We start from the raw sequence: 4,835 nt of genomic DNA, 5'->3' as shown, positions 1-4,835 counted from the left end.
CTGTGCTCAGATTGGTCAGTGTCAGCACAGGTAACAGGGACCAGCACACTTCAGTTCCGTCTTTCTCTTCCCGTCAGCTCCTGACCCTTGCCCTCTGTGCTTTGTGACTCTCTGGGTCTGTAAGTCTTGGATGGTGGGATGGGCTCCCAATCCCTCCTTGTTCTAAACTCTCCCTGGGCTAGAGTAAGCTCCTCTCCGGGGTTCGGGCACCTGTGGAGCTTGTGTGCGTTCACTCCTGTCTCCCCCTTTCTGCTGGTGTCTGCAGTTTGACCCAAGTACCAGGAATTAGGAAGTGAACTCAGGACATAATTGAGTCTTCTCTGCCTTTCCTGCCATGGCAAATGGTAGCTCGAATGATCTGGCCTCCATAAATTATGTCTCATCAGGTGTTTGGTCATGGAGATGAGAACGGTCACTGAAACAGTCTTCTTGCTGGCAGAATGCCAAGGCAGAACAGTGTTGTGTGAACAGAAGTTCCATGCTATAACTGAGTGTATGAGTACCCCGTCTCTATCTCAGTGTCTCTCCTCCCCAACCTGAGGCTCTGTCCTCAGAGCTGCATCAACAACCCCAACCACTTCCAGGTACCTGACTGTTCGTTTGAGTTACCTCTGAATGCCGCTAACCTATGACTTAGGGACTTAAACTCCTGCCCGAGTTGTGGGGGGATGGTTGATCACAGGGGTTCTGCAGTCTGCTGTGGTAACCCATCCCTGCTGCTCTGAGGCAGAAACAACCACAGAAAAATACATACTGAGCAGGTGTGGTTATGGGCATAAAGATTTGAATTTCCAATCATTTCATGAATCGTGAACTATTATCTTTCCTTTGGTTTCTTTCCCAACCATTTAAAGATGTGAGATCCATTCTTAGTTCAGGGACACATGGAGCAGGTGGAAGGCTGCCTCCCACACAACAGCCTTTCAATCCTGCCGAGCGGCCGGGCCAGGAACTGGAGTGGTCTGAAGCTGTCTCCATCCTAGATAGCTGAGCATTCAGGTGTGAACGGATGCTGCAAAACTTGCCGCTGTGTGCCAGGGTCTGTGTTAGTTGGCAGACACGCCAGCCGCTGAGACGCTGTCCTCTCAGAATACAGAGCCTGTGGGACACAGGCATCAGGGGCCCCTACAAATGCACATCCCAAGTGAATGAAGACTGGTAAAGACGGGCACACGTGGGGCACCTGGAGGCCTTGGCATGGGTTTGAGAGATGTTGCTTGTGGACAGAAGGTGAGTTAGATGCCTTGCTTGGCTTTCGTCTGGTTGCACAGGAATGCATGGGAGCTGGTTTTGTACCTACTGAGCTGCACCTGGGCACTTTCAAGAGACCTCTGCTAATGGGCACCACTTAATGAGGTGTTCTAGGGTGGGGGCTCCCCAGCTGACTCCAGCTTCCTGGGCGTGGAGACTGCCTCTCTAGCAGTCCTGGGAGCACTGAGTGTCAGGTCCCACCATGCAGGGGTTAGGGGAAGGGACCAGAAGGACTGGAGGACAGTGAGGGAGAATAGGGCATAGGTGCAAAATGCCCTTTTCTTCTCTCTTGCACATATCAGGGCTGGGGCGGCAGGGGCATGTCCAGGCCGTCAGGGGAGAGATTGGGGCAACAGGGGCATGCCCAAGCTGTCAGGGCAGAAAATGGGCGACAGGGGCATGTCCAGGCTGTCTGGGGAGGGGATCTGGGAGTATGCAGAGAGCTCGTGAACAAAACCAGTGTCTCAGGCTGCAAAGACAAGGGCCACAGGGGTTGTCTCTGGAGGCAGGGAGCCTTCTTTCCTAGGACTGACTCCCATGCTGTGAGCCCTTTGCCTGTCTTTAAATACGCATCACAAAGTGTCTGCAAAGGCTGCTGCAGACCCCTGCCTGGTGAAGTGCCACCTTGAGAGGAACCTAAGCAGAGGCCCGAAGCACAGGGTGACTTTTAACCTTAGCCCAGACTGGACTTCATGGCACCTGGTAACCACCCAAGTCACAGAGCTCTGGAGTCCAGTGGTGGGGGGTCAGTATGAAGACTATGGACCCCAGCACCTCCACCTTTCCCTGTGGGGGTGGGCGTGGGTCAGCTTTTCTGACGGGGTTGTGGATTCTGGCTCAGCTCCACTTTCTCCCAGGCAAGTGGGATCAATTTGCAGCCAGGGGTGCCCCCTTGTGGTCAACCTCCCTCATGGAGCCTGTTACACTGAGGCCAGACTTCATCACCAGGCAGCTCAGGAGGCTACCAAAGAGGAAGTGAGGAGGGAGGTCACAGATGTCCCCAGACGTGCCCAGAATCCTTAGTGGACCCAAGAATTTTTCCTGGAAAATCCTGCACCTCAAACCCAAAACTGTAAAGGGCTACACACACACACACCTCACACCCACAGTTGTAAATGGACACACACACACCTCACACCCACAATTGTAAATGGACACACACACACCTCACACCCACAATTGTAAATGGACAGACATACACACCTCAAACCCTCAATTGTAAATGGACACAGATACACACACCTCATACCCACAATTGTAAATGGATACACACCCACAATTGTAAATGGACACACACAATTGTAAACGGACACACACACCTCACACCCACAATTGTAAATGGACACATGCACACACACCTCACACCCACAACTGTAAAGACACACACACACTCCTAACACCCGCAGCTGTAAGTAGACACACACACACACACTCTCTGGAGCTTGCCTCTGAAACATCCAGGCAGAGGGTCGCTTGGCCTCTGAACAGGGATGGCAGGAGCGACCCTGCACGTCCTTGTGAGTACCTTGGCCCCCTGCCCCTCACATCTCTGCCGGGCCGGTTATCTGCTGGGCTGCAGGAGGGACCTTATCTGTGGCACTGTCAGACAACTGTGCCGTGGGGAGGAGAGGTGGTCTTTTCCCACTCTGCCTCCTCTGCCCATTTCCCACGTCTGAGAATGTCTCTAACCACCTTCTCAGTAGGAATAAGGTCCTGCCCATTTCTGGTGTGGACAATACTCATTTCCTGAATGGCTCCCTCCCCTGCTTCCCTTACCTTCACCTGTTGACTTTATGTTTTCTTCAGTAATGTAAGGACTCTTGTTTCCCAGCATTGGTTACTTTATAAGAGACACATTAGTTGTTACTGAGTTCATTCCCTGGGAGTCATGAGGCTCCCGAGGGTTGTGACAGTGGAAGCCTGTCTGGTCTCTGTATGTCTGCATACACACGATGTGGTATGCATACACGTGTGTGTTTCTGGGCATGTCTGTGTCAGGTTCCTCTCACGTAGCTGCTCAGTAGATAACAGCTGCACAGCTCTGCATCCCCCTTGCCGCTCTGGGAAGAGAGCAGCAGTGACGGAGGAGGCCAGCTGACCCAGTGAGAGAGGACCAGGGTATGAGCCCCATCCAGTGTGATTCTGGGCAGGAGCTCTATGCACAGCCCAGAACGGGACAGCAAGGCTGCCGAGCTGCAGGTACGGCCTATGCATACTCGCTGGGACCCGCTGGTCTGACTTCAGTGATGGTTTCTGCTGTTTGTGTTTTTTGTTAATACTGATGATGAGGGGATGCAGTTGTCACCAACAGCAGACATGGGCCCTTTGTCAGGCTCGAGCCCACCTAAGCAGTGAGCAGCTGCCCTGCTCACACTCCCATAGGGCAGTGGGGGTCTCAGAGTGGCAGGACCCACCACGTGCTCACTTGTCTCTGGCACAGCACCCATCCTGGTGTTGGGAAGAGTTGGTGGGGTGGTTAAGGTCGGGGCCTGGACTCTGGCATTCTCTAGGAAGCCAGATTCATCAACCTGTCCTCAATTAGGCCAATTAAAGGCAAAACAATAGAGAAAAAAAAAACCTATTTATTCAGTGGGAAGAAAGAGCGGTCCAACGACTCCCTACGTCCTGGCAAGAAGTTTAGTTTTAAACCAAAGGCAGGAGGATGCACAGCATAGCCATCCTGGTCAGGGTGTAGCCCCACAGCCCCCTCAGGCCCTGGCTGTCTCTCTAGCAAGGTCTAACAAGCTGTCAGCACTGTGTGGAATCTCTTCCAGGGAGGCAAATTCCCCCTAGATGACCCAGGTTCACCTTCTCCTCCTAGCATGAGATCCCTGGGGGAATGAATCCCTTGGGGACCATTGTTGGCCAAATGGAAGATGAGAGTGTTTCTTTTGAATACCTGCATTCCTGGCATGATGGCGACAGTAAAGCAGACCTTCCTATCTGTCAGATCGTTTCACTGAGCAGCCACAGTGAGCACCCCTGCCACAGAGAACATGTGTGAACATAGAGCACACATGCAGTGTACATATATGAACATACAGCACACGTGCACAGTGAAAGCACTTGTGTGCTCTGCGGGATGTGTATATACATGTATGTATACATGGATATGCACAAAGGAGCACAGACACAGGAGCACATATGCATGCACACAGGAGCACATATGCACGGGAGCACACACACACACACATATATACACACACACAGGGGAGCAGGCACACCCCGTCCTGTGTTGTTTCCACATGGAAACTAATCAGCCTTATCATCAGCGTGCAGATTCCAGAGATGCCTCACGATGTCCAGGTCACCGTACTCAGCATCATGTCATGTTGGCCTCTAGAATAATGACATTTTCACAATGCCTGCGGAGCCTGGCAACAGAGACCGTCTCGGAGATGTGTCGAGAACAAGCAAACCAGTCACAGGGGATTAACCTTCAGTCTTGAGCTTGGTGGTGTCTGTTCCTATGTCCTTGGCTATCCCAGATTTGGCCCTGGCCGCAAGAGCCAGAGGCCACACGTGATCCAGAGCCTGCACACCTTTGGTGTGCTAAGAGGTTTCTGAGGCTTCTCAGGGCTTTC

The 4,835-nt window shown here is 52.5% G+C and overlaps 1 protein-coding gene across 3 annotated transcripts in view; it reads left to right on the top strand.

Moving 5' to 3' along the window:
* Phactr3 (phosphatase and actin regulator 3) overlaps positions 1-4,835 on the top strand; it is a 201,552-nt gene that overhangs the window by 136,194 nt on the left and 60,523 nt on the right. The window lies entirely within an intron of this gene.

This window comes from Microtus ochrogaster, linkage group LG8 (genome assembly GCF_000317375.1).
Source record: "Microtus ochrogaster isolate Prairie Vole_2 linkage group LG8, MicOch1.0, whole genome shotgun sequence".
Taxonomy (NCBI): domain Eukaryota; kingdom Metazoa; phylum Chordata; class Mammalia; order Rodentia; family Cricetidae; genus Microtus; species Microtus ochrogaster.
This window is presented reverse-complemented; position numbering and strand designations above follow the sequence as displayed.